The 18809-nt window shown below is 42.3% G+C and overlaps 1 protein-coding gene across 3 annotated transcripts in view; it reads right to left on the bottom strand.

Annotated features, from left to right (window-relative positions):
* Positions 1–18809, bottom strand: part of PAK1 (p21 (RAC1) activated kinase 1) — a 134010-nt gene that overhangs the window by 82344 nt on the left and 32857 nt on the right. The gene's annotated exons all lie outside the window — the stretch shown is intronic.

Raw genomic sequence — 18809 nt, 5'->3', positions numbered from 1 at the left:
TTAATTAATAAGTATGGTTGTATTCCAATAAAACTTTATTTACAAAAACAATCGACGGCCAGATTTAAGGCTAAACTTCCAGAACAAAACACAAAGCCACACTGACGAAACAGTCCAATGAGGAAACCAGTGCAATGACGTCCCATCGTTAGATGCTTTAACGGGTAGCACTGCCACTTGGGGGCTGGGAATTCATCCTTAGTGCAACAGCCGCTACCAGTACCAAGACCACGTCAGCACCAGAACTCAACCTTGCAGGTATTGCGGCTGCTAACTTCCCATTACTTTCTCTCTCACATCACTGAGTCCTAAATCCAAGTGTGGTGTGAGCACACGATGGTGATGAAGCCTAGGTCACTCACGCTGTGCAGGAAAAACAAATGACAATTGGGCCCGCCCGGTGGCTCAGGCGGTTGGAGCTCCGTGCTCCTAACTCCAAAGGCTGCCGGTTCGATTCCCACATGGGCCAGTGGGCTCTCAACCGCAAGGTTGCCGGTTCAAGTCCCACAAGGGATGGTGGGCTGCGCCCCCTGCAACTAGCAACAGCAACTGGACCTGGAACTGAGCTGCTAAGACTGAAAGGACAACAACTTGAAGCTGAACGGCACCCTCCACAACTAAGACTGAAAAGACAACTACTTGACTTGGAAAAAAGTCCTGGAAGTACACACTGTTCCCAATAAAAAGTCCTGTTTCCCTTCCCCAATTAAAAATCTTTAAAAAAAAAAAAAAAAAGACAATTATTAATTTCACTTGTCTATTACATACGCCCTTTCTTCCCATATATAAGTTGTTTTTTAAACATATTCCAGGCTAACATCGTCAGTAACCATGAACATCTACAAATGCTCTCACCATCTCCCCCAAAAGGAGACGACCGAAAGTCTTACCAGTTATAACATCCCAACATTAAATTCTAAGAAATGTATCTGTCATTTGTTGGGTGCTTTCAGTAGCAGGCACTCCTCTAAGTCTCCGTGCCTCTGTCCCTGACGGGAATAGCCTTGTCTCTCGTTATCCCCCTGTCAGGTATCAGCTCCTCTAACTTGCCGTCTCTGATGCAGTCTTCTTCCTTTAGGATCTTACAGCACCTCATGAAAACTCTTGTCACTTTACTTACCACACGTGTCTTCTATCTGCACCCAGACTGTTTAAGTCCCTTTGTTAGGGAATACTGCATTCATTTCTGTATCCTCAGTACTTACTAATCAAAGCCTAGTATGCAGAAGGTTCCCAACAACTATATCTACTGAATCCCAAACAAATCTAAAAATAAAAACATCACATATCTTTTGGCACCGAATTCAGCCACCCAATCTCTCTTTGTCTTGCTCTGATTCCTTTTATACCCCAGGATGTATGCTTGTTTCCAAGGCTGCCTTCAATACCTCTCCTAAATATTTTAAAAGCTGCAGCAGTACAGGTGGCGTTAAAATACGGGGAGGGGTTGATTATAAGTTCTTTATAAACCCAAAGTAGTTTGAAGGCCCACTGTGTCATCAAAGCAGACGACTATTTTAATGGGCATATCCCCATTCTAAGGACTCCTAGATTCAAAACGTTTTCGATGCAAATTTTTTTTTTTTTTAATGAGCTCCCAATATATCTTGCCAACTTTAATAAAGCTTAAAACTCCAACTATGGTGCTGCACTAAGTCAGCCAAGGTTTTAGGAAAGAAGTACCTTCTTTAAGATATGACAATCCCTAACATTTACACAGTTCTTTACAATCAACCAAGCACAGCCCTACACACATTATGCAATTTAATTCTTCCATACGATCCTGTAAGATTACTCCTCACAAGCAAAGCTCAGCCCCCAAAGCCATCTCTCCCGGTCTACTGCCACCACCAGTGCCACCACCTCCCCTCCTCCTAACACACACATTTGCTATAGCTCTTCTCACTTATATAATCTGTTAACCATGGTGAAGTGTGAGCAGCTTGAGAAAAGGGACCAGGCCTCGCACAGAGCACAGCAAAGTAAATGAATAAACAGAGTTAGGCAGGACAGTTAGCATTTTTATTTTAACAAAGTAAACACTGGAATGACTTCCCCAAAGTCTCCAAGCTAAGACTACAATGAGGTATTCTTGACTTCCACGAATGGACGCTTTACCACGCTGCCCTGTCCTAGGACCGGCCGGTGTACAGAAGTCCTGACTAGGACTCAGAGGTCCCTGGTCTTCGGACAAGCCACTCCACTTCTCTGAGCTTCAGTTTCTCATCTGTCAAATGGGAGCCAGCACTGTGTTTTGCTCTCTGAACACGCTGACAATTACATAAGCTCACGTGAGTAAAAGTGGCTTGAGAATGTAAATGACAGACTCGGCTAGAGACAAAGCTTAGGCTGATGACTCCCACTATAGGTGACAGAGGCAAAATCAGGGTCTGTCCCAGGGGAACCAAATGTATCCTGACAGCTCTACAAAATCAGCCTTATTATCCTCATTTTACAGTTGAGGTTAAAAATGAGACACGGGAAGCTTAACATTTGCCAAAATCTGCAAACCTAGTAAATATTAGAGCTGGAAGCAGAAGTCAGGTCCAATACATCCTAAAGATGTTCCATGCTACTTTCCCAACATTATCGAATAAAAGCCTTTATTCTTCTTTAATTTCAGTTACCACTAAGCAGATGGAACAGTGCTAATTTTGACTTGAGAACGTTCTATCGTCTCTCAGGCCAAATCAAACTAAGAGTCAGCCTTGTAGGTAAGTACAGCTTGACTGCCATTCCGGTGCTGCCACACTTCAGAAGGATGAGCTGAAAATTGAATATGTATATTGGAGAATGTTCTGACCTCAATTTTGAAATTATTTTAACTAGACTGAAAATCTGACAGGAAAAGCAAAAGTGAACAATCCATTTTTTTGCCATTCATTGCTATGATTACGAAACGTAGAAAAGAGCCTAGGCTTTGAAATCAGGCAGTTCAAACTTAGGGAAGAAAGAAAAGCCTGCAACAAAGGCCTGGAAGTAGGAACAGCAGAACAAGAGAGAATCAACATGTGACTGCGGCTGCAACACGGTCGGAAGTGAGACCTAAGGAGACACAGTCCCCTGTCCTTCTCTTCCTCCTCAGACATCCCCGCATCCTGCAAGGAACCTAACCTGTGGTGCTGCTTTTCTCTCTACAGCACCTGAAGCTACAGGTTAGTAAGTCACTGAGAAAGTCTAACACTCCTTTGCGGGTACTTCAACTTAAATGCCTCTCCAGAGACAGACTGAATGGCCGGCAGGCTGTCGGAAGACTTGTTGTCATTACACTGTATTGACACAGTTTGGGGCAAGTTTATTTGGTAGAGTGATGTAACTGCTATTATTAGAAGCTTCAAGTACGCTTATATTGGGCGGGCGGTTGGCTCAGTAGTTAGAGAGCAGTGCTCATAACACTAAGTTTGCTGGTTCGATTCCCACATGGGCCAGTGAGCTGCGCCCCCACAACTAGATTGAAAACAATGACTTGACATGAAACTGATGGGTCCTGGAAAGACACACTCTTCCCCAATATTCCCCAATGAAAAAAAATTTTTTTTGATACCCTTATACCTATAGTCAGAAATTCTTTTATTTGGGATGAGAGTGTAGAGAAATTTTTTTAAAGGACATGTTTGGAAATTACAAAAGAGGAGAGCAGTGCAAATATATAATTTTCTCCAAAAGAGCTCTGGTCCTGGGCATGCATCTGACACAGCAGTGCCACAGTCCAAAGCCTTTCCTGTAGTCAGAGCCTCTGAGACTTCAACACGGTCCGTAAACAGGCTTCAAATAAGAGCAACAGACTCACGATGCATAATTCATTCCCTCCACAAGTTGCATCAATCTGCCCTGAGTGTCTACTAAATGCAATGCCATGTGTTGGGTGCATTCAAGGAGCAGCCAATGAATCAGGGGCTACAGATGAGAATTAATCATGAGAACAGAAAAAATGAAGTAAGTACTCCATCAGAAGTAAGGAAAAGGGGATTAATTTTGACTATCGCTGTCAGACAGGCGTCGCCAGGTGACCCCTCTTCTAATGGATGCCCTCCTCATCGTACTCTGACTCTGACCTCCCATATCAGACATCTGAACTGGGACCCCAAGGGATTTTGTCAGAGAGAGAATAAAGGAGTTGGCTAAGCCAGATAGAAGAGAAGGCAAAGGTAAAAACATGTAAGAGTAAATGTCCCAGGGTACGTCTAAGGAATGGCCAGTGACCATAGTTGGAGTGCAGGGCACACAGAGGAATTTATAAGAAACGAGGCAGGAAAGTACATCTAGGGCAGATCCTGGAGGGCCCTGAATGCCAGCCTAAAGAACTTTTAATTTATTCTATAAGCAAGGAGATTATAAAGATTTCACGCAGAGCAGTGGCACGATTTGACTGATATTTTAGAAAGCTCATTCTAGCAGAAGTGTGAACGTAAGGGAAGATGAGAAACAGTGAGACGGTCCGGAAGCTGGTGTGTTACAATAGTCCAGGTAAGAGAGGATGAGGGGGTCAGAGCCTAAGGCTGAGGAGGGTCCACATTGGGAGGGAGGGAGGTAAGAGGCAACCCGGTAAGGAGAATCAGAGCCCCAGCAGGGTGAGAAGGGCAGACACGCACAGGGCAGGGAGGTGGTCTGCTGTGGGGTGCCCAAGTCTGAGTACGGTGAGGCAGGGCATCTTTATGAGGGGGGACAGTGGCCTGGTGCAGTATGTCGGAGCCCAAGCTGAAGATGTGAAGGAGTCCTCATGGCAGAGCAACCTGGTATAGAGTGCTGGAGCCCACACAGCATGAGGAGGCGTCCACTCAGTGAGGAGAGGCTGGAATGGTGACTTGGCACTTCCTTTCCTCCCTAGCTCTACTGAGAAGGTCTGGAAGTAACACCAGCCCAACAGCAATAAGCACACCTAGCAGCCATATCTAGGCTTCTAAATGCCGCGCAACACAAATAAAACAAAATTAAATTAAAATAAAATAAAATCAAGGCTCCTTGATGAAATGTCTTATTCCAGGGCAGAGAAAGCACCAGATGAGCCTAGAACATCTTGTTGGACCAGAAAGCAAGGGCGTATTTGTCAAAGAACAATAAGGACGTGTCAAAAGTGGACCAAAGCCAATCTGAATGGAGCTTCCACTGGCCAAATCAGGGAGCGTTTGAGCATTAAAATAAATAGTGATAGCAATAGGTTATTGCCTATTAAATAAAATAGGAAACCACAACTCCATACAGATATAAAATAATTAAATATATTGAAAGTTTGGCAAACAAAGGGATTTTTACATAGTTTCATAGTATGTCCCTACAAAATGCTTAATAATTATGAAGGAGAAAAGAGTAACTTCACAGTGGAGAAGCCTGGCAGAGACCATCTCCAGCAATTTAACAAACTAAACATCCACAGTAATGAGATAATGGCATTAAAGTACAATAGAAAGACTGCGGATTCTAGCGTTAGACCTAATTTTGATTCTTGACTCTGCCACCTTGGGCTGGTTATTTAACCTTTCTGAACTGGAATTTCCTCACCTGTCAAATGGGAATAAAGTTGTTGTGAAGTGTTAGACAAATAATGTTTAAAGCACCGATCAAAAGTCCCATGAACATTCAAATTGGAAAGAAGTAAAACTGTCATTATTAGCAAATGACATGATACTATATAGAGAGAACCCTACAGATTCCACACACAAAAAAAGTTTTAGAACTGATAAATGCATTCAGTAAAATAGGATATAAAATTAATATTCAGAAATGAGTTGCATTTTTATACACCAATAATTAACTATCAGAAAGAGAAATTAAGAGAACAATCTATTTTACAATTGCATAAAAAAAGAATAACTAGGAGTAATTTTAAGCAAGGAGGTAAAAGATCTGTGCTCATAAAATCATAAGACATTGAAGAAAGATATTGAGGAAGATATAAATAGATGGAAGCATACAACCATGCTCATGGAGAGGAAGAATTATCGTTAAAATGTCCAGACTCTCCAAAGCAATCTATGGGTTGAATGCAATTCCTATCAAAATACCAATGGCATTTTTCACAGAACTAGAACAAATAATCCTAAAATGTATAGCCACAGCAATCTTGAGAAAGAAGAACAAAGTTGAAGGTATCACGCTAGCTGATATCAAACTATAGTACAAACTATAGTAATCAAAACAACAGGGTACTGGCATAAAAACAGACACGCAGAACAATGGAACAATATAGAGAGTCCAGAAATACACCCATGCCTATATGGTCAGTTAATCTATGACAAAAGAGGCAAGACTACACAATGGGATAAAGACAGTCTACTCCATAAATGGTGTTGGGGAAAATGGACAAATACATGCAAAAAAAATGAAACTAGACCTCTCCAGGGGTCTTTTTCCCTCATAGAGCTTATGTGTTGCTGAGGGAAATGGCTTTTCTCAAGGGTTATTATGCCCTTTCACCAGAAGGAGATAATCTCTCTGAAACGGGGGTGTGATTAAGGCCAACTAAGGAAAGTGTAAAGCATCTTTTTTCCCACTCAGAACCAGAACCGGAAGGGTCACCTAACTACCTCGTCACTTGGAACGTATCGAAACAACAAACTCTTCAGACGGACCTAAGTGGAGGAAGTCCCACAAAAGGCAAGTAATTTCACAACACGTTATAACTAGAAGGGATCTTAAATACCACCAAGTTCCACTTTCCCACATACAGATGGTGAAACTGAGGTCCAAGTGTTACAACATACCAACCTATGATTATTGAATGGCCTGAAAACAAGGTCATTCTAGAGTTACTTTTGGTAACTATTTATCATCCCTGAACATAAGACACTGCCTTTATTGCACTCTCGTGTTCTCTACTTTAAGTCTGTGTGTTTTTCTGTCTCCTCTATTACAGTGGATGACAATACCTTAGTTCTGTGTACACTCCTACAGTCTTGGTCACAGCTGGTGCCCAACAAGTACTTGTCATTACACACAATATGATCCCAGCTATGCAAAGGTTGAATATCCAAAAAGATCAATCAGCACAGCAAACAGAACAAGGGACAAAAGCCATAAGATCATCTTGATTGACGCAGAAGGAGCATTTGACAAAATCCAACATCCTGTCATGAAACAAACACTCAGGAAACCAGGAACAGAAGGAAACATCCTTAACCTGATAAAGGGCATCCATGAAAAACCCACAGCTAATATCATACTTAATTGGTAAATAACTCAATGCTTTCTCTCTAAAATCAAGAACAAGGCAATGATATCTGCTATGGCCACTTGTATTTAACATGGTAGTGAAGGTTCCAGCAGAGCAAGTAGGGACGAAAAAGAAATAAAAGCACCCCAATTAGAAAGGAAGAAGTAAAACTGTTTTTATTTGAGGTGACATTGTCTGGTATATAGAAAATCCTGAGGAATTCACACACACACACACACACACACACACACACATACACACACCTATTAGAATCAACACATTCAACCAGGTTGCAAGATATAAGATCAATATACAAAAATCAATTGCATTCCTATACAAAAGCAATGAACAATGTAAAAATTGAAATTAGAAAAATTCCATTTACAGTAACATTTTTAAAAAGTGCAAGACTTGTACAACCTTGGAGAAAAAAAAAAGAACAAAGTCTGAGGGCTCACACTTCCCAATTTCAAAACTTACTACAAAGTTGCAGCAATGAAGACAGTATGGTACTAAAATAAGGATAGAGCTATAGATCAATGAAACAGAATTGAGAATTCAGGAACTAGCTCATATTAATGGTCAAATGTTACAACATGGATGAACTTTGAAACCACACTAAGTGAAAGAAACAAAATACAAAAGGCTACATGTTGTAAGAGTCCATTGATACAAAATGTCCAAAATAGGCAAATCAAATCTATAGAGACAAAAAATGGATTAATAGTTGCCTAGGGCTAGGATGAGAAGGATGGGAGAGGATGGTTGAATGACTGCATTAGGAGTCATTTTAGGAGTCATTAGGAGTTTCTTTTAGGAGGACAAAATGTTCTAAAACTAAATTGTGGTGATGATTGTACAACCCTGTGAATATACTAAAATATAGTGAATTATATACTTTAAGTACCGGTAGGTGAATTTTATGGCAGGTAAATTATATTTCAATAAAGCCATTACACACACACACACACACACACACTCACTCACTCACTCACTCACACTATGGTAAATGGCAAGAGCATTCACTGGTCTTTAAGAGTCAGACCTAGGTTCAAATTCTACTGCTTACTACTTCCATGACGAGTTCTCACTGAGTCTTAGTTTATTTGTAAAATGAGGGTAATAATAATAATAATAATCACTACCTTTACAATATGGCTGGAAAGTGAGGTGAGAAAATAGAAAGTGCCTTGCATAAGCTGATTTCCTAAGACACATATTTTCTCTTGATTGACATTTCTAGGCACTAATTTTACTGACAAAAATAATCACAACAAAGAGAAAGGACATTTTTTCCTAATTTAAGTAGCTTTGTGGCTTTTCCCACGAGTTCAAAGGAAAATGAGCAGACCCAAAATTTAAAATGAAGAGCAAGACAGCTCCAAAGACTAGGAACACAGGCACTCAGCATGCAGCCCTGAATAAAGAAAGGGTCGCAGGAGATACCCCGATGCCTTCTTCCCCTAAAATCCAAACTTACTTTCTGTTTCCATCTGTATCCCCTGACCACCACGACCACATCGCCACTGAAATAGGAAGCCGTTGTTCGGGAGAGAAAACCGGAGTTCTGGTACTGGGTTGGCAAGGAGCAAGGACTGAGGCTCCCCTGGGTCTCCTAGATGCTTTTGCTGTGGCTGGAAGCCACCAGGGCACCCCTCGTGGGCAAGCAAAGATGGAAAGGAGGACAGCTGTCTAATGCCTTTGTTTATAGAAGGGGACACTGAGGAGCCTGCCTGAGGCCACACAGGAAGACCACACAGCAGTCCCCATCCTATGGTAGGTAAATGGCAAGCGGCACAATGCTGGACAAAGAATCCTGGGCCGGAGGACAGGAAAATCAGATCTAGCCCCCACATTGCCACCACATTGCTATCTAACCTTGAATAAATAAATTTCTCTGACTCAATCCCCTTCCCATGTATCTACTGATACAGAAATTTCACAAATAAAAGTCATACTACACGCAAGGCACTGTGCTGAGATATGGCAAACAAAACAGGGTCTGTTTATACCTAAGTCTACACTTATGGAGCTTACAGGACAGGATACTGCAGAAGTCAGAGATTAAAAACATCAACAAGCCCGTTGGAACATAATTCACTGTGGTACACTGCCAGTGTCAGTCAGGAAGAAGTAGGCATGGGGAGGAGAGCACACATGCGGCACAAAACTCACCAACAAACTTTAGATAGCCCCTGGGGGCGCTCCTCTCAGCTCTCCCGCCGTCACCAATGGGCTCAGTGTTTCTTGGCCACACGCTCTCACCAGCTGTTTTGTGTGGCTGAAAGCATCATGGCCAACCACAAAATACACAAAACAAACACACAACAAATGCCGGTCACCAGTTTCTGCCCCTTACCCTCTCTGAGTTTCAGTGTCTGTCAGGTATCAAATGGGGATACAGGTGTCCCCCACTCTCCAAAAGATTCCTATGAAAACTTTCATAAGCTGAAAGGGTGGGGTAGGAATTACCCCAGGACACACCTTGCTAACTGAAGCACAAAATAAACTGAGAAAAAGCACAGACACTCACTCACAGACACAGTTCAAAGCAATGGCAGCCTGAGGCTTCCCAGGGAAAGAGTCGGGCAGCCCCCCTCTCGCTGCTTGGGGGACACACTGCCTCTGTGAACACTGCTGCAGAACAAACTCTGACCACTATTTTCACTTTTCGCCTTTTTCATAAAAGCGAAAATCCTCTTCGGCTTTCTTTCAGTTAGCAAAAACAGATACTAATGCAGGTCTTTCATAAAAGTGAAGTAGTGTGACGTACACTTTCAAAGAGTAGGGGATACCGATTGTGTTACCCACTTCACAGTGTTGTTCTTAAAGTAGGGAGACGTACTCTGTAAACGAATCTATGCCAGTGGCCCCAGGGCTTAGGGCAGGGTGAGGCACACGACAGCATCTCCATCCGTAAACAGCAATGACAGTCATACCCACCTCACAGGGATTCTGAAGATGAAATATCATAGGTAAGGTACTTAGCAGACTCCCTGACACACAGCGCCTCATAAAATACTAGCTACTGTTAATTCACTTGACCTTTTACCCTCAGTTTCCTCATTTGTAAAACAGGGACACTAAGAGTACCTAACTCATAAGATGACTATGGAGCTTACATAAGCTAATATATTTAAAGGCTTAGAACAGTGTCTGGCACACAGTAAGGGCTATATTAAGTATGAAATTATGGGGTTTTTTTAAATTAATTTTATCTTTTAGCTGTCCCTACCATTTGCATGTATATAGACGACTGATTCTCAATCAGCATTGATTTTGTCCCCAGGGGACAAAAAATGTCTAGAGACATTTTTGACTGTCACTATTGAGGGGGTGAGGGTAGATGCTACTGGGTAGAGGAAAGTGTGCTGCGCTAACCATCCTACAATGCACAGAACAGCCACCGACCCCCCAACACAGAATTATACAATCCAAAATACCAAGTCTCGAAGATGAGAAACTCTAATATGGACTAAACATACCGTGTTTCCCCGAAAATAAGACCTAGATGGACAATCAGCTCTAATGCGTCTTTTGGAGCAAAAATTAATATAAGACCCAGTATTATATATCATATCATATCATACTGTATTATATTATACCCGGTCTTATATTATAGTAAAATAAGACCAGGTCTTATATTAATTTTTGCTCCAAAAGACGCATGAAAGCTGATTGTCCGGCTAGGTCTTATTTTCGGGGAAACACGGTATCAAACAGAAGTTCTCTCTTCCTCCTCCTCTGAACTCCTAGAGTATTTTATTTGGATCTCTCTTCTAGGCTTTATTAAGTAGGTATAAAAGTTTTAGTCTTAAACAGGTTTTAAAGAGCCCCTTACTTTACCAAGGCCAAAAATGGGCAAGTAGTTTACAAAAGAACAGACTCAGCAGGGAAGTCAGAGCTACAACCCACATCTCCTGACTCCCAGGCTGGTGCAACCTCCACAGCTAACTCAGATACCTTGCCTGCACTTTCTCTTCAGTTCCCCACTGCCTCTCTGCCCCTCCCCCCCTTTCTCTCTCCTTCCCTCCTTTCCATGTTTGGAAACAAGATCTATATCTTTTCAGCATCCTCAGAAGTCAGAGATGCGGCTGACCTTTCTCCATCCTCCCAGTTGCCTACCTTCTCAAAGACCTGCCCTCTGGAGCGCCAGTCTGGGCTTTGGATCAGAGGCCAAGAACTCTTCCCATTTATCTTGCCCAGGGTCCTTTCTTGCAGGGGCTAAGCTAAGCTGCTTCTACTGTTGTTCTGCCTGAAAGTACTACTTGAGTTAGACAACCTGAATTAGTTTCCTTTTCCCTGTCTATGGGGAAAAAAACTGGCCTCTGAGAGAGCCAAGTTGCAACATCTTACGTTGGACTTTCTCCCCAGGAAGTGGTTTTGAAAAGAAAAAGACTGTGGGTATGGTGCTGAGAGAAAACATGGAGTAAGGATACATAAGAAGAAAAGACACTGAGGGCTTTACAGAGTACTCCGCCCCATACTGGAGATCTCAAACATTCCCCACATCAGCTCTTACCAGAACATCAAGGACAAATGCTGGCCTCCTCCAAAACGCCTCCCACCACCACTGCATTCCTTGAAAATAGTATGCAAGTACTCGTTATGTGCTGGCCACGATAGTAACATTATTTCACTTAATTTTCACAACCTAAGGTAATTATCACCTCCATTTTAGAGATGAAGAAAATGAGGATACCAGAGGTTAGGTAACTTGCCTTATTGCCTTAGCCAGTAAGTACCGTGTCTCCCTGAAAATAAGACCTGGCTGGACCATCAGCTCTAATGCGTCTTTTGGAGCAAAAAGTAATATAAGACCCGGTATTATGTTATATTATATTACATTATATATTATATAATATATCATATCATATCATATCATACCCGGTCTTATATTATATAAGACCGGGTCTTATTTTAATATTATATAAGACCCGGTCTTATATTAAAATAAGACCGGGTCTTATATTAATTTTTGCTCCAAAAGACGCATTAGAGCTGATGGCCTGGCTAGGTCTTATTTTCGGAGAAACATGGTAGCAGAGTTGCAATTTATCCCCAGATCTTTAGCCACCAGAAAACTAAGCCCAACTACTTTACTAAACTGTTTCTCAAGACAATTTCCCCCTTCTTTGAATCTATACTGCATTCACTGTCTCTATCATATATTAAACAATTAATTTCAGGCTGCCTTGTCTTAGTTACATGTGCATTAGGTTTGTTCCAGACCCTGTGCTAGGTCCTGTGAATAAAAGATATAAATAGCAGGCAGTCTCTTCCCTAAAGCAGGGTTTCTCACTGTTCTGACTACAACCTGCAGTAAGAATCTGATTTATATGGAGAGCCAGTGCACATGCGCACACACAGACACCCATCAATAAACACAAAACTGAAACAAATGTTTCACAAAGCAATCCTTACTCCTTCTATATACAATGTATTCTAATATTTTCTCTGATGTATCCTATTTGACATTTTATGTGACTTTTTTTAAAATGCTGGTCCAACTTACTATATATTAAATCTACAACCCATGGGTTATGACTTAAGAGTTTGGAAAACAACACTGCCCTTGAGAGCTCCCAGGTTGAAGAGGGAGATAAGACATGAGTAACAATAAAAATAATTGCAATAACAGTAGCCAACATTTTGGGAACTCTTACTGTGTGTCTAGCATTCTGATAAGCACTACATGAATTATGTGGAGACAAGATCGAACCCAGGTCTGCCTGTTTGAATCCAATGTCCAGATTCTTTTCACCACACCATATTGCCTGTGTAGAATGAGTTCTATAATGAGGAATATTTCCATAAGGGATGGGGGTGGAGGGAAGGAACAATCAGAAAGCTGCACAGAAGTAAGGATTTCTAAGTTGTGTCCTGAAATAGGAGGGAGACTGTCAAAAAATTTGGCTCAGGAGTTCCTATAGGTGACCTAAAAATATTTGTAGATGGAACTCTTTACCTTCACTTGTGACGTTGAAAAACAGCACGATATTTTTTAGATGGCAATCTATGTCATTTTTAACTGATGCTGTCTTTCCTAATAGAAATCTCAAGGTACACAGGCCACATGGCATCAGAAAAAAAAGTTTTAGAGTTTGGTAACAGCTTCTCTAGAAAAGCTGTCGTCTATGGAAAGACACCTAGGACTGGCTACCAGAAGACCAGGGTCCTGAACCCAATTCTGTCACAGAATTTCTGCATGATTTGGGGCAGATGTCTTTACCCCCCCCCCCCCCCGGGTCTCAGGTACTAATCTATAATAATAAATTCTAATGATCCTAATACATTCAGCAAGTCCATGAAAAAGAACAAATAATTTAAATGAAAAACACTCACAAGACATGAGGATGGATTTGAGGCCCTAGAACTGAGATGCTGGGTTGTTCTTGCCTGATCCCTCAGCCGAAGGTGGAATGGAAAGATGCACACCCACGGGCCTGGTTACACCATTTCATCTGCCTGAACCTAAGTGTCCTCGCATCAGAGGCCAATGATTAGAATTAATAGAGGAGCAGAGTTTAGTTGTAAGAGCCAAAGTCACACCATGACAATGAGTGCCCCTAGCAGTAGAGAGCTCTCTATCACAGAAGCATGCAAGGAGATACTGGAGAAATACCTGGCAGGAACTTTGCAGAAGGAATTCAAACATGGGGTAAAGGCTGTGTTAACTGCCCTTAAAGCGAATTTTCAGTCCTAAAATTCTGCAATTCTCTCTTCACACAACAGAAAGAACAGCCTTTAGCAGATTTTGGAAAGAAAAAAAAATACACAAAGAATTTTCTGATTTTTTTTTTCCATTCTCCTTCCCTCCTTCCTATATTTCCATCCCAGCACACTCGGACACTCATGACTCTAGCTGCCTGCTTTTTTCAGGATTTGTTTTTAATTTATGAAGAGAGAAGGAGGGGTTACATTGTCAAGGAAAGAACCACCAAGTATATCTGCAGGGGCCCAGGTCCACACCAAGGAGTACTTCTCTGGAGACTGCGAAGTTATCAGATTGGCTCTTCTCAGCGGCACCCAAACTCAAAGCGGCCACTGGTCACCCTGGACACACAAATTAATGGCCCTCCCAGCATAAAGTTAGGAACCTGCTGTGGATAGCTAGTCCAGCCCCGGCCACCCTGAATAGTCTAAGACACTCTTGTCATTGGGGAATGAGGTATTGGAAACTGAGTCCCTGCTGCCTCCCCTCGATGACCTTGGGCCATTCACTGCTTCACTCTGAGTCTAAACAATTCCAAGTACAAAATGTACAAATTTTAAAATGAATATATAAAATGAGCTGTAAAATTCATTCCAGTATTGATTTGTTGCTCTAATATAAAATGGTATTTTTATAATTTAATTAGCATCTATCCTAAATTCTCAAAGATACAAATACAAAAATAATGATACGTAAATACTTAGCACATAGTAAGCACATATTGTGGGGCAGGTCCAGTACTTTACATGCTTATCCCCTTTCATCTTCACAGCAATCCTCTTTTACATATAAAGAAACAAACAAAAAGGTTAAGAAACTTGCCCAGTTTCACGCAGGTAAGTAGGAGAGCTGGAACTTCACCCAGAGCTACTAATTCTAAGTCCAGTCCTCTTTCCACTAAACCATTCATTTCCAGGCTTCTATTCCAAAAAGAATGCTTCCCTGGACAGTAAGAGAACAGGGAGTAGCGGAAAGATGGCTAGAGATTAGCATCAATCAGCTGGCAAAGATCTACTTTCTGCAGCCAACTGGGGAATAACAAAAAGTGTTGAAGGCACGGAAAGACAAGAGCCTTCCAACTTATTGAAGCAAGATTCATCTGAATTCCTCCCACCTCTACCCACTCCATTAGTTTAGTCTCCAAAAGACAGATGGCCTTGATGCCCAATAGTATGCGAGGGAAAGTATGTTACATCTAAATAATCCAAAGGAGGCAGAGGCCAATTTAGCAAACCAGCCTTTCTCACCTGCTGCTCCTCCCCTTGGCCCTTCCTCTCCCAGGAAGCCTGTTTCATGACCTCTCCCCGGAAGGCCCTTCACCTCTCCACATCTGGATCCTGATTTCTGACGAAGCTACACCACCGGAGAGATGGGAGATGCAGCCATCAGCAACAAATGTCTCTCTCTCCCAACACTGGCCTAAGGAAGAAAGCGTGAGATAAAAGTCTAGGTTTCTTAGCAGATATCTCAGTCCACAGCTCCGCTGCTCTAGCTATAGAAACGTAGAGAAGAGGGTACTCCAGCACCTCTTAGGTTATCGCTTGCCCAATGGCATCAGAAAAACCAACCTCGTCCTTTGAACAGAGAAGTCCTCTGAGATCACTCAATTCAGGGGGTTTCAAACTTTTAAAAATTATGTTGACCTCTTTTTCTAATCAAATCTTACATAGACACCAAAATGTTTAAACAGATAAAAAGTAGCTGCTCTGGCTGAAAAGGAGGTGGGGAAGTCCCACTTCGTCAGCCTCTTCCCACCTCCCCCTCGCACCCCAGTAGCCTGTGAGGTTGCACTTCAAAACCCCAAGACTGTCGTTTAACACCTCCACATGCTACGTAAGGAAACTGGGGTCCAGAAAGAGAACATGACTTCATCAAGGTCCCACAGTCAATTAGTGCCAAGGCTGGAACTCAAATTCAGACGCATTGACTGAAAGGACAGCCATTTCCCATCTCATCGCACTACCATTCTCCTTTGAAATCACGGGAAGGCGTTTTTAAAAACACTAAAGGCTGGAGGCATGTCCAGTTCCCTCAACTAACTTTCGCTACATGTAAAAGAATCAAAATACTCAAACTTCCAAGGACAATTTCACCAGATAGCATCTAACGGCAAAGAAATCCTCTCATGAACCCATGCCCGAGTGTAGAGTGTCTGACTGTAAAAACAGGCCTGGTGACATTAGCAACTTAGACTGACAGTGAATAAATGAGACACAGGAGGCCTCTGAAAGATTCCCTGCATCCTGAGAAACCATCCCTTAGAGACGTAAGGGAATTCTGGTATCCACCGTGCCTGGAACATGGAATCGAATCTGAACCTGTGTATTAAGGTTAATTCCTTAATAAATGATGGGTGTAGCCTGGGCCCCAAAGTTCCTCTACAACGGTGGTGGCCAGCCTCCGGGACAGCACCCAGGTCCCTGCCTCCTGGTATTTGCACCCTTGAGGATCTTTTCCTACCTGGTAGAAGGGTCAGTCTGTGTGACCAAAAGAATACAGCAGAAGGACTGGTCTGTCATTTCTGGAATTAGATGATAAGAGACACTGCAGCTTCTGTTTCTGTTGTTCTCATCTCTCTCAGATAATTCATGTCGGGGAAGCCAGCTGACATAGTGTGAGCTACTCTATGGAGAGGCCACGTAGCAAGGAACTGAGGCTGGCCAACAGCCAGACGAGTGAAGGGGACCCTTCAGGCCCAGCTGTGCCTTCAGATGATTGTAGCCGTGGGCAGCAGCTTGACTATCACCTCATTAGAGACACGGAGCCAGAACAGTGCCACCCAGCCTGGCCATTCTAAAATTCCTGACCCTCAGAAACTGGGGAAGATAATAAATATTCGTTTTTTTAAGCTCTTAAGTTCTATCGGCATTTTATTTATGCAGCAATAGAAAACTAATACAACCACGAAGCTGAGCGTTTACATCAGAAAGCCCGTTCTGTAACCATGAGCGGCCGGATGGCTCAGTTGGTTGGAGCGGGAGCTCTGAACAACATGGTTGCCGGTTCGATTCCCACATGGGCCAGTGAGCTGCGCCCTGCACGGTTAGATTGAGGGACAACAACTTGGAGCTAATGGGTCCTAGAGAAACACATTGTTCCCCAATAGTCCCCAATAAAAATTAAAAAAGAAAAAAGAAAGTCCCTGTTACAAAAGCAAAAGTCCAGCTGAAACAAAACCCAAGGCCTCAAGCGTTGGGGCTTCCCCTTAAATAATAACTGTCTCCATTGCTTATTCATAAGGGGACTGACTAGTTTCAAGTCACTCCATCTCTCTTACCTGTGCTTTTCCTGTTGAATATATAAGGACATTTTCCTTGCAGATTATTGTGAGGATTAAATGAGACCAGTTTGTAAAAGTACTTTTAGCTTCCTTACACTTGAAACTTACATAATTTTATTAACCAATGTCACCCCAATAAATTTAATAGAATTTAAAAACTAATAATCACCATCAAAAATTTTCATTTTAAATGTTAGCACTATCGAAACTCTGTAAATAAAGCATATTAATGATCACGTAAAGGTATTTTTAAAACAGTAAAGAACTGTGAAAACGAAAGTTGTTATCATGAAGACTCTTGAAGGTCCCTAATCGAGCCCACTCCCAACAGCAACCTCGAGATGGCTCTGCTCAGTGAATCAAATGGAAAGGCTCCTGCTGTCCCACTCACCAGCTGTACTAAGAGTATCCCCTTCAGCATTGCCCCTCCTAGGAACAATAGGCACCATTACCAGTGTTTGATACACCAAGTGCAGTGCTAAGTGCTTTTACATCATTGGCTCACTTGATACTCTATTTAACACACAGGGAAACTGCAACTGAGAGGCTAAAATGATTTGGTTAGTACTGGAGCCAGGATGGCACTTCATATCCATGCAACTCCAAAGACCATGTTCTTCCCGCTAAACCAATATGCTTTCACCACACCAACGCAGACGGCATTCAGGCACAATTTAACGGAAGGCTAAAAAAAATGAAAAAGGAAGGGGGTAAAATCACCTTTCAAATTAATGGGGAAATTAAAAGATTCAGGAGATGTGGACTCTGGCTCTGTCTAGAGCACCAAGCAGTTCTAACACCTTGGGCAACTTATCTGTCAGTGAAACTATATATAATACTTCAGAATCTACAAAGTATTCTGAACTACTGGCCAATATTTGATTTTGACAGCAATGCTGGAAGGTAGTTTTAATGATCTCCAGTCTATAAATGAGAAAACTAAAAGTCAAAAAGAATTCCAGTGACTTGCCCATGGTTATTGAACAGGTGGTACATGCAAGAGATCATACACCTACATTTCTTCATTCTCACAGGTGCCTGAGACTCGGAAGTTTTAGGGAATGCCCAAAGCTCATGGTAAGGACAAGAATCCAGCTTCCTGGGGCGGCCGGATCGCTCAGTTGGTTGGAGTGCGAGCTCTGAACAACTGGGTTGCCGGTTCAATTCCCACATGGGCCAGTGAGCTGCGCCCTCCACAACTAGATTGAAGACAACGACCTGCCGCTGAGCTGCTGGAAGGGAGGCCAGATGGCTCAGTTGGTTGGAGCACGAGCTCTCAACAAGGTTGCTGGTTCAATTCCCACATGGGATGGTGGGCTGCGTCTCCTGCCACTAAAGATTGAAAAACGGTGACTGGACTTGGAGCTGAGCTGCGTCCTCCACAACTAGACTGAAGGAAAACGACTTGCAGCTGATGGGCCCTGGAGAAACACACTGTTTCCTGATATTCCTCAATAAAATTTTAAAAAGAAAGAGAGAGAGAGAGAGAGAGAGAGAGAGAGAGAGAGAGAGAGAAAGAAAAATCTAGTTTCCTTCTTATTTCCCTAACCAGTGAGCTACAATGAGGTATACAAACTGGAGAGCTCTTAAAAACCACTGATGCCTGGGCCCTATACCTAGCTCTACCCACAAAATTTAATTTATTTGGTCCAGGGTGGGACCTG

Source organism: Rhinolophus sinicus, chromosome 14 (assembly GCF_057876585.1).
Source record: "Rhinolophus sinicus isolate RSI-liver-muscle chromosome 14, RSI-T2T, whole genome shotgun sequence".
Lineage (NCBI taxonomy): Eukaryota > Metazoa > Chordata > Mammalia > Chiroptera > Rhinolophidae > Rhinolophus > Rhinolophus sinicus.
This window is presented reverse-complemented; position numbering and strand designations above follow the sequence as displayed.